Source organism: Syngnathoides biaculeatus, chromosome 8 (assembly GCF_019802595.1).
Source record: "Syngnathoides biaculeatus isolate LvHL_M chromosome 8, ASM1980259v1, whole genome shotgun sequence".
Lineage (NCBI taxonomy): Eukaryota > Metazoa > Chordata > Actinopteri > Syngnathiformes > Syngnathidae > Syngnathoides > Syngnathoides biaculeatus.
In genome coordinates, this window is record NC_084647.1 from 11,201,813 (window position 1) to 11,214,096 (window position 12,284).

Below are 12,284 nucleotides of genomic sequence, written 5' to 3' on the forward strand. Positions count from 1 at the left end.
TTAGACAAATTTAGAAATCCGAAGCTCGCTGCGCCACACACTTAAAAAAAAAATCAGAGTTCGGAGTCATCCAACCGAGAGTCCAATTAAAGTGACATTGTTGACAAGTACTGTCAAAAAAGAAAAAAAAAAAAAGATTTTGATGTGACCCACGCTTTGCTTTAAAGAGGTCTAAAAAATAACTACAAAGGACCTTTTCGACCTGTCAATCACTCGTAAAATAATAGCCAATCAGTTAGCCGCATTGTCTTAACCCCGGCCTACAAAGTGCACCTGGTTATAAGCTTCTGTACACAGAAAGAGTTTACCGCTAGCGCTGCGCTAGCATTAGCGTTAAACTCCGCGTACCAAGGCTTATAACCAGGTGCGCTATCGCTAACGCTAGCGTCGCATCACCGCATAAACCGCAGGGTGGAAAGCGTGTGAATAAAGTCGCGGCTTGTTGGCCGGAAATTACAGTAGTTTAAGAATATGGTACACATGAATGAAAAATGTTTTCTTTTTTTTTTTTTTTTTTTTGGAATTTGGAGTCATTCCAGCGTGCTTAGCTAAATTATGCTTTAACTTCTTCACTATTGTGACATGCAGGTGAAAGTGTTCAAATGTGTGCATTTCATCCAGGCCGAAATGAAATGCGCTTTCACATCCATCATCAGGTCATTTTTCAGGTCATATTGAGATAAAAGATGGAAACTTTCGTTGAAATTCTTTCGAAATGGTGAAAACTATTTCTTTAAAACTCATCTTTATTCACATACCGCTGTATAATGTAATACTGGAGATATTATGAACAAAAGGTTCAACCATCACTACCTTACAAATAAATATTTAACATAGAGTGATAGTAATTGGAGAAAAAATATCTGCCAAAAGGCAATTAAAAACGCAGCATGAATGCGGAAAATGGCAGCCCGTTCAAGCTTGAAACATTTTTCAGCATTGCTCCTTTTAGATATTGTAAATTCCTCAAGGCTTGCCATTACCGCTTATGAATGCAACAGCCGACAATTTAGGATTTGCAACACAGCGAGGTAACTTGCAGAACTTTTACAGGTCCAAAAGGCCTCGAATAGTAAAACCTAAGGCATTTAACACAGCAGGGAGGCTACATTAAACCCTCGTATTAAATGTGAGGTGGAGAGGTGTTGCGTTAATTTGTTTGTTTCATAGGCAGCCAGCGGGATTAGGCAAAAACAAAAAAACCCGTTTCCACGAAACTTTGTCGAAGGCGGGCACGTATACCAAGAAAGATTCCATTGTGGGTTTTTTTTTTTTTTTTTTCCTGAAATGAATATATGGAGTAAGGGAACAAATTATTCCACGGTGAGGCAAAATTCAAATTGCAGAACGCCATCTCCCCACATCATTTTCATGTTTTATTCAGAATAGAATCATTTACTCCTTGCCCCAGAACACAAGCGGTACAACGCTGCCCGAATGTCTCACATCATGCGCCGTGAATTGGAAAGTTCTCTCTTCATTCGTTTTCCTACTTTTCAATATTGACTTGGGCTTGTTGCTTATCCATCCATCCATTTTCTACCGCTTTTCTGGGTCAGGTCGCGGGGGAAGTAGCTTTCAGCAGGGATACCCAGACTTCCCTTTCCCCAGCCACTTCTTCCAGGTCCTCCGGAGGGATCCCGAGGTGTTCCCAAGTCAGCCGAGAGACAGTCTCTCCAGCGTGTCCTGGGTCGTCCTCGGGGTCTCTTTCTGGTGGGACATGCCCGGAATACCTCACCAGGGAGGCGTCCGAATCAGATGCCCCAGCCACCTCATCTGGCTTCTCTCAATGCGGAGGAGCAGAAAGCTCGACACTGATGCCCGAACTTCTCACCCTATCTCCTCTTCCCTCCTCGAGCCGTCACCTTATCGTGGTGGAGGGGTTTGCGTGTCCCGATGATCCTCGGAGCTAAGTCAGGGTTCATACTCAGTCTGATCAAAAAAAATTAAGGGCTTTTGAGGGGCATTCTTAGGGGCTGACACGAAAAATTTCGGGCCGACACGGAAAAAATTTAGGGCCATCGTGGGAAATCAAGAGTCAAGAAAAAGGACTCACCCAATGGTGCCATCAACTGTTCTTGGTTCATCAAATGTTCGGGTACCTCAGTACCTGTGACAGCGATCACCTGTCGCCCCTTGTGGTAGTTCTCATTGATATGACCATTGTCAATGTCTTCACATAACAGTCTACAGAAAAACAGATTCTAACTACAATTGCAACTATATACACAAATGTCTTCTACTGAGGTCTGTCTCAGCACCCCTACGAGTCTAGCTCCTTGAGCCTACCCAGTGCGTCCTCGATTTGTTGCTGCAGAGGTGCCAAAGTGGCTCTCTTGTCCTTTGCTCGGCCTCTGAGTGCATCGGCCTCGGTGATAAACCTCAGATTCCTCTTTTCTTCTGCCTCCTCACGCAGCCTGACAGCCTTCTCAATAAGCGTTGATATGTCAGTCTCTATTCTGGCTTTTTTGGCTTTGAGGCAGTAGAGATGAAAAGTGGGCAGCGACGCCAAATGTAGCCAGGTACGAAGTCTTCCTTGCCCCACAGTGGTAGTTTTTTAGCAATGTCACTGTCTGGGAACAATACTGCAAACACTTTCGAATCATTTTCACAAGATTTGTAACTGTAATGGCTGCAGATCACTTTTAAAGTCCACACGATCTCTGCCTTTAACGAGTCCGTCTTCGTGTATTGAACTACGCTCATAAAGCGTGACTTCTGGCTGGACAACTGTAGGTGCGCATTAGGGATCGCAACCGGCTACAAATAACCGGTTATAACCGTTTTGTTTTTTTTTTTAAACCGAAACCGTAATCGAACTTTCGAAATCGGGTAAAATTTCCAATCATTGCTTCCGGTTCCGGTACTCCACATTGCGCTATTTTTTCAACATCATTTCCACTTTTTTCAAGTTTCGCTGTTAGAGTCAAGTTGGACTCAAAAGAACATTCAGTTAAATCAAAGAAACATCAAACATGGCATCGAGGAACCGCTCCAAAGTATGGGAGTAAACTTGTTTTATTGGCAGACATCAAAACACTACTCGCATAACGGGGGGGGAACTCTGAACTCGTCACTCCGGAAGAGCAACAACAAAAACAGTCCGTGCACCCTTGCACCCCAACTCGAGGTCCCGCAGGTGAATTATGTAAACACCACTATGGTACCGTTTTTTTGCTACAACTGTTCGGTTAAAACCGGTTATGAAAGTAAGCGTTTTTTTGCGATCCCTAGTGCGCATGCACTGCTTGTACCACTCCCTGAAGTTGATGCTTCACTATCTAGATATTTTAGAAACAGATTCATACCGTTTTTTCGGTGTGACTCCAGCGCTTTGACGCCCATCTTTTCAAGCTGGTAACTCTGCTTGCACAGATGGCAGTAAAACATGTCCCGATCTTTTGGATCTCGACGAACCCAGCTCCCAAACTCCTTGAAAGCCTCTTGAAAAATGCACTTCCCCCTTATACAAGTTGGATTGATGAAAGAACTACGCTACATCGTCATGAAGACCAAGTGAAATGCCTACTCACGGAAACAAACAATGGAATATCGACAAGATGGCGACTAGTTGTCAACACGGTGACTTCCGTTGACAATTTCCGGCTGATTTGGCCGCCAGATGGATCGCTATTTTTTTTTTAAAATAAAAGATTAATTTATTTTTTAGGGAGAATTTTTGGCAGTAGAGGTCCTCCCTTTGATATTTTTTTAATTTAAGGCCTTTTTAGGGGCTAGACCAGTTTTCGCGGATTTTAAGGACTTTTAGGAGCCCCTAAATGCACCTTTGAAAATTTAGGGATTTTTAGGGACTTTTAGGGCCACGTGCGAACCCTGTAAACTGTCTGGGGCTTCATGCCCCTGGTAGGGTCACCCATGGCAACAGGTCCTAGGTGAGAGACCAGACAAAGTACCTTGATGATTTGTATAAAAAAATGGATTTTGATTTTCCTTTATGGGACTTGGCTCACCGGGGCCCCCCTCTGGAGCCAGGCCTGGAGGTGGGGCTCGAAGGCGAGCGCCTGGTGACCAGGGCTGAACCCACTGGGCACGGCCGGGCGCAGCCCGAAAGGGTAACATGGGTCCCCGTTCCTATGGGCTCACCACCTGTGAGAGGGGCCATTGGGGTCGGGTGCGAAGTGAGTTGGGCGGTGGCCAAAGGCGGGGACCTTGGCGATCTGATCCCCTGCTCCAGAAACTAGCCCTCGCTGCTTATGTTGTTTTTTTTAATGACTTGTTCCGGCTTGGACCATCCACTGCCTCGCTCTTGTCATAGTACATGCTACTGACTGCAGAAAGTGCTGCAGAGTGAATGCTAAAGTATTGTGCTTGATGTTTTCATCTTGATTGATAACAGTTCAACCTTGGCAGAGATCCTTGCTCCGCTGAGTTTACTCTTTGCATTTCTTGTGTGATTGTGTAGTGTCACCATTACTCAATAATTCTCATATAAATACCGTTATTTCCAGCCAACAAGCCGCAACTTTTTTCACACGGTTTCAACCCTCCAGTTTATGCGGTGATGCGGCTAATTTTTGCATTTGTTTCTAACGGCTGCTGGGGTCACTCGAGCAGAAAAGGTAAGAATGAGACCGGCGGAATATATGTGCCGAGGAAGTGACTTTTACCGCTGTGCTAGCGTGTTGCTGCTGTGTTACTGGTGTGCCTCTGATATTTACCGGTAAGTTTTATTTTAACCGGCCCTGTTAGCGTTAGCGCCAGCTTTAGTGCGGCGCTAGCATTAGCGCTAGTGTTAAACTGTCTGTGTACCGTCAATATCTCATGTTTGAATGTGGGTTTCAACATGGGTACTTGCGGCTTTTCCACAGATGCGGCGTATGTATGTACCAAATGGTATTTCCTGTACAAATTTACAGGGTGCGGCTTATAACCAGGTGCGCTCTGAAGGCCGGTAATTACGGTATATTTGAATACAGTGTTGTTACTTTATGCCACTTGACCAAACCAGATGAAGCAGATCTTCCTTGGTTCTGGTTTTCATCCCACCACTTGCTGAATATCAGTGGGATGGGTCTAAAGCAGTTTTATATTAGAACACTTGGCACTCAAATCTAATCATGGGTTTCCCCCTAACATTTACTTACGACATTCAGCAAATGGCTGTGGTAAGTCTGGAATTGTAATAGGGGGACAAATGGGAGTGGGGGACATGCAGAATTTCAAGAGGGGAAAAAAAATAGGGTCACATCTTTGAATTTTCTTCTTCCAGATGATTCCCTGGGAGCGGCTCAAGCAGCTGACCTGAAACCTACACAACACCCACAGTCAAGGTTCGATTATGTATCGTCGTGATGCGGTAATACAAGGTACTGGCAGCGCTACCAGAAGAGGATGTACAGAAGAGAGAGAGAGAGTACAACAATCCCATTTTGGTGTTTCTTGTGAGCGCCGGTCAGGGTGAAGGGTGAGGAAAAGCTTTCCAAGCACAAGGGCAGAGGTAAAGATGACCAAGACAAGATAAGGAGATTAGGACAAAAAGAGTCCGAAGAAACTAAAAAGGAACCTGGAAAAACAAAACCTCTGCTCAAATCTTGATTCGATCTGCGGTTCCAAGTTCTGAGTAGACAACACGGACCATGTGTGCGAAAAAGCGTAAGCTGGGGCATCTGGTTTTGTTAAGGCCCGAACATTCTTTCCCTGTGTTAAACGCTGGCTGGCAGCTTTAAAGAGACATGCTCACTCTCATATCCTGGTCTGGACATTGGCCCCTCTCTTGAAGTTCCATTTATGAGTGCTGTGGGTCACAGACAAGATTCCTGTCTGTGTGTTTATAGTTGGGCTAGTCCGTAAGACACACAGACCAACGGCTACGCGTCTCTCGTGACACGGCCGCGGAAAAGCACGAGCATACCGACGACGGCACATCAGCGGCAGTTGATTGCTTGCTAGGTATGTTGTGGTATTCACGTGGCAAGAAATAACCTGTTGATGATTTGAGTCTTGCCATTGGGGAAAACAACATTTTATTTACGGTTGACAAACATTTCGAAGTTCCTGTACGCTCAACAACAACATCCAGAAGCAATGGAAAGATAAAGGTGTGTCCGAACGGTTCTAGGACAGGGATCACGGAAAAATTTCCATTTTCCAAGCAACTCATCCTCACGAGGGGCATGGGAGTGCTGGGGCCGATCCCAGCTAACTTCAGGCGAAAGGGAAACTACGCCATGAACTATTTGCCAGTCAGTCGCAGGGCACATATTGACGCCGTAGCCGAGTGGGACTCGATCTCACGCTGCCCTCACCAAAGTCAGGCGTGTGTACAATTACACCATCAGTGACTCTACAAACAGATTTCTAATCAGAAATGCAAATTACAGGTTTTCCCCTTTCCCTAACAGGTTTTGAGGTTTGTGATGTAAAGAGTACAGTATTTAAAAAAAAAAAAAACACCTTATGTCACCACTAGCTGTTTTTATCATGTACTTATTAGATTTAAATTTTTTAATCCAGAGATATGGAGCCCCTAAAGGGACATGGGGAAAAAAGTGTTTCTCATTCTAACGAGAAACTTTTTCATTTGAATGAGAGAGTTTCTCGTTTGAATGAGAAATTTCTGTGACTGGTAGCTTATTTACCTGCTAGCGGTGGCTTCCCGGGTTCGAGAAGTCATACAAAACTTATTTATAACTTGCTTCCAACAGATATAACGTAAACGAGGACTTGCTCTTTTCCTCAAAACAAGGAAAAATGCCTGATAAATGTAATTGACCAATTAAAAGATGTAAATGTAATCAATCAGATGTTGGCCTATTAATTCTTTTGCACTTCACTACCCTGGAATTTGTATGTACACTACTGAGTGACAAGCAATTGGGGAGAAGACGAAGCTTGATGGGCTCAGCCAATTTTTTCAAAGTAAATACAATTCTGTAAGTTTTTGACTAATACAAAAATTACATAACTAGTCTTGCGCAAGTCCGTGGGGGTCGTAGCACAGGGGCGACTTGCCAGGTTCGTATCCCCACGTTGTCGTCGTCGTCTTGTGTCTGGTTAAAACATTGAACCCAAATAGCCCACAAATGAAATGTGAAAATATTTGTCAAAGTATACAGAATTTTCTTTTAAACCTTTTTCAACACATGATTTTGTTATCGGCCACTGAAACCAAGGTTAAACATTTGGGCTTCGATTACATCCTGTAATGTTTGTCACAAAACAGTGCTCAATACTAAAAGAACACCGTACCTGCTGTGAAACGCGTCGGTGGCAGCATCATTCATTGGAACCATTTTTTCCTCCCATCAGTCTTAGACAACATAGAGGGAATTGTGAACATTTTTACACACCAGTCAGTGCTACCACAAAACCGTCAAGCTTCTGGTTGAAAAAAAAAAAAAAAAAAAAAACTAAAACAACTCAACTTCATTTTGGATTAATCGGCAGCATTTTTTTAATGGTGCTGACATCCATTTTATGACCAATTGTGAATGGTTACATCCAAATACAGTCACATCCCAGTTATGAGTGGGTGTGCAGGCACATTATCTTGGTTTATTTTTTATTACCCATTTCAAAGCCAGTTCTTAAAGTTATAGGTCACATTAATTGAGGAAAAAGGTTTGAAATGGCTCTTGTCATCGTTTTATATCAAAACTATCAGATATTTAAGAGTTGGATAGACTTTAATATCCGCCGTATGTATTTGTACACGTCTTCCTTGATGCATTGTTTCTGTTCCACCAACAGCAAGTGTCATGGTATGGATCTCAACACATGAACCGGCTGCAGAAGAAACACAGTCTCTGTGGCTGATAATGGTCCAGCAAGTGCTATCAGTTATCATCGCGCCTCCCCGAATGAACTTGGATTGATTCCAGCTCAAACATAACCCCGAACGGGATTAAGTGGTAGAAAATGCAGGAATCGGTTCCATTCAGTCAGTATCCTCTCGGTCTGGTCCTGGCGACGGGAGCGGTCATCATTGCAGGGAAGAGCGGACCACAACAGTTCTTCAGCTGGCAGCTTTAGTTGGTACATGAGCACATAAAGCTTGCCAGTGAAGAACTGCTGTAGGTCAGCCAATGAGCAACTCATTCAATTTGTAACCTGAGGAAAAACATGGATAACAAAACACTAACGTGCTAGTTTTGGGCTCTGGTTCCAGCCTTTTGCCTACGGATATACAGAACTGTATTTCACTGAAAGGCTTCTTCTTATCCAAGAATCACCAACATATGCATTCTAAATGCGTCGCTGTGTTGTGCTGAAAAAGTAAGATAAAAATGACACGAATCCTTCTACGTGATTAACAACTCTTAAGCCGGTTGGCCACTGTATAATACTTGCGAGGAGCCCCGGATTTGTCTTGCCTGGCCCGCGGTCAGCTGGCCGAGCTTCAACAGTCGTAGTCAGTCAATCTGAAAAGACCTTCACCAGCGGCGTATTCTCTCTCAGTTCAAGGACGGGCCTTCAGGCAAACTAGCGCACAGCCCCGCGAACCCAGTAACCTCTGAAAACTCAACGAACCTCACGCCGCTCTGCGCAACGGTAGAAAAACTCTGAACTCCGAGTAAACACAAACACACAATCACCTTTTCACCATTCAAGTGCTTCATTTTTTTTTTTTTTTTTAAGTGTCATTTGGGAAAGACCTCTTGGTTTGCTGTTCAAGCTTGTTTTGAACTAGAATGCGCCATGTGACACATCAGAGCCCCAAAGGCGTTTTCTTTGTTCTATTTGTGTCCTTTTGCAAAGACGCATCCACTGGCCAGTATCGCCCCTGAAGAGACAAGTTTCCTCTCTAGTCTGACTGTATTAAAATGGATTTTTTTCGTTATCCAGGAAAAAACAGATATTGAAAAGGACAAGGAAAGAGATGACCCGGATTCACAGATCAGAACGGTTTAATGTTGGTGTCATGACGAATGGGACATCTTGCACCATTTTGGGATAAAACGAGCAGTTTGGATTCAAATGTGCACTCTTTTTTGCAAAGCCGTCATCCTCCTGCACGCGCGATTCAAATGATGGTGTCGTGTTACGTGATCAACTCGTATGGCAAAGGTAGGAAAGACAAATTTATTTCCCCCCCCCCACACCTCCATGGAAACAATGAGAACTAATTGCTCAATTATTTTTTTTTTATGATTCATCGCTTAACATCTGCCACAAAAGACAATCGCTGACACAACACAGCGGTCGTAACACCGCGGGGATGTTTTATATGAAACCAAGTAGCGTTAACATTTGAAGGAAAAATCAAAAAGTTCACCGGCAAAAGAAAGAACACAAAGTTTTTCCATTCAGCAGAGAAATGAAGGAAGCCCTGGGGCATATTCGGCAACTTGTTGTGACAGAGCTTCTGCTTGTTAAAAGTAATTTCCACCCCTATTAATCCTTCGCGCCCATGATATGTGAAGAACGTAGACAACACGCACGGCGAGGCCGTCTCGCAGCGGGAGAACATGCCGTGCCGAGCGCCACTGATTACGCGGGGCTGACGACACCGAGGACGACGACGGGGAGGTTTAATTAGCGTCAATATAACCGAATGCAAAACCGTTTCCGCCGTTTTAAAAAAAAAAAAATGGGACACACGATAACGTGGAACTAATGTTGTTATCTAACTTCGCCGGACAAGGTCTGACAGCAATCAAGTCTTTTTGTAGAATGTTATCTCATTGGTTAAGTATGACTAACAGGTCCTCCGCTATTTAATGGAGGATTACATCTAGAAGGTGCCAGTAACTGCGTGTCTAAGGCTGCTCCTCGCAGAGTGACGCGGCGAAAAAGAATGGGAAGCGCGGTGAATCATTCCAAAAAAATGCTACCCCAAAGGCTCCACCTTTGAAAATGCTTCCTGTGGTTTTCTGAGTTCTTATGAAATGTGTTTTCACTCACAGAAAAACAAATTGCTCCGTCAAAACGGAGGTACCGAAGCTTGAAAGCGTGTTCATCGAATTCTGTTAGGTAATATGTGAACACAAAAGTGAGCAGTCCTGCATGACATTTCACAGGTGTCTCTCAGCATATGCAATATTTCAGATCATTGAGCGCCACAGGATTAACTCTTCAAGCATTTTACTCTCTCTTTGGCAACAAAGAAAACACAAAAAGGGACTAAAATCAGTGCGGGTTGTTAAGCGGAACTTGAGAGTTATCCATCGCAGGATTTCCATCCATCCATCCATCCATCCATCCAATCAATTTCTACCGCTTTTCCAGGTCGGGTCGCGGGGGAAGTAGCTTCAGCAGGGATACCCAGACTTCCCTTTCCCCAGCCACTTCTTCCAGCTCTTCCGGAGGGATCCCGAGGCGTTCCCAAGCACGCCGAGAGAGATAGTCTCTCCGGCATGTCCTGGGTCGTCCTCGGGGTCTCCTTCCGGTGGGACGTGCCCGGAACACCTCACCAGGGAGGCGTCCAGGGGGCATCCGGATCAGATGCCCCAGCCACCTCATCTGGCTCCTCTCAATGCGGAGGAGCAGCGGCTCGACACTGAGACCCTCCCAGATGACCGAGTTTCTCACCCTATCTCTAAGGGAGGGATTTGTGAAGCAGTTTCTTTCAAAGCAGACTCCAGCATCATCAGACACGGACTTACTAGTTGTGCCACATTGTTATATACGGTTTTTGAACACTACCTGTAGTTCACTTTATACAGTTACAGGTTTTGAGGGAAACAGTTGGACCCTGAACCCGATTAATCATAATTATCCATTATTTGCGATGCAGATTATTTATAAATCTCCCAATCCAAAGAGTTGTGTTGGACCTTTGAGCTTTTACAATAATTTTAAGAGCTCCAAATGTACAAGTCAGAACTGTGGTACACTAGATAATGGTACAATAGTCTGCAACGAATATAAAGTATGGCAATAATTTGGGATCTTAATTCTCATAAGGCCTATCTACAAACCCCCCCCCCCAAAAAAAAAAACACATTCACGCAAAAATTAAAATCAATACATTGCTTTTATACAATTCTTCTTTTCCTTTCGGCTTGCCCATTTAGGGGTCGCCACAGCTTGCCATCTCAGATGAACGCATTTTTGTTTGGTACAGTTTTACGCCGGATGCCCTTCCTGACACAAGCCTTCCGCATTTTAGCTGGGGAGAGAAGCTTACAGCACCTGGTATTCCCAGGTGGTCTCCCATCCAAGTACTAAACAAGGGCCAAACCCGCTTAGCCTCTGAGATCTGACGAGATCGGGCGTTCTCAGGGTCGCGTGGCCGTACATTGCTTTTATACAATTATCGATAATAAAAGGAATGCGATGAGTCGACACACACAAACGCACATTCACGTTCAATCACTGGAAAGTGCAGGCAAGTTAAACCCATGCCTTGTTATCTGAAAGACCAAGTCCCTCGTTCTCTTACAGCACACCACTCGTCACATGAACCTTGTGCATCCAAAGCATATCATCTCACTCTGCACCAAGAGTTGCTTTTTATCTGAACATAAATACAGAGTCCAAATAATAACTGCTCTAGAAAAAAAACAGGGATCTGCGTTGGTCTTGAATGGAGTTCAGTTCAGTCAAGTACATTTCCACCGATGTAAGATAAATGCCTGATAGGGAAATTAAATTACAGCAGCCCAATTCAATACTGATACCGTAGGGTTACAAAACGGACGTTCCACCAATCTGATCGGCTACATCGGAGCAGTTGATATTTTGCATTTCATGCAAATGTTGTGATCAGTTCTAATGTCTCGATTGAATTACATCCCTGATCAGACCCGTGATAGACATCACGGCTGACACGATCTTGTTTACTCCAAGGACATTTCACATTTCCGTTGTGCGAGCTTGAATCCGAAAGCTATTTTAAGAACCCTTGCATGTCTGCTATCGTACGTATTACGTGGTGCAGGCAGCTCCAAAGCTGCGGGTAGCGAGCTACCATGGCTAAACACTATGCAGAGCTGCTCGTATGAACCACGAAGTTCACTCCTCACCCTCCCTGGTAAGGTCGACCCAGGTGTAGTGTAGAGGAGGACCCGTCGCGAACCTGAATCTCACAATCAGGAGCAATGTGATTTTCATCCTGGCTGTGGAGTCAACCAGTTATACAACCTTAGCAGGGTCCTTAAGGGTGCGTGGGAGTCCGCCCAACCAGTCTACATGTTTTGTGGACTTCGAGAATCCCCTGATATGTGCCGTTTAGTCCCTTTATGACCGGTGTAAGAGCTTGGTCTGCATTGCCAACAATAAGTTAGACTCCTTTCCAGTGAGGGTTGGTCTCCAAATTTTTCCTTTGTCACCGAATCTGTTCAGAACTTTTACAGACAGAATCTCTCGGCATAGAGGTGGCT

General features: G+C 44.4%; 1 pseudogene; it reads right to left on the reverse strand.

Annotated features, from left to right (window-relative positions):
* Nucleotides 1–11,082: 11,082 nt before the first annotated feature.
* LOC133505472 (5S ribosomal RNA) lies at nucleotides 11,083–11,202 on the reverse strand (annotated as a pseudogene).
* Between the last annotated feature and the right edge of the window lie 1,082 nt (nucleotides 11,203–12,284).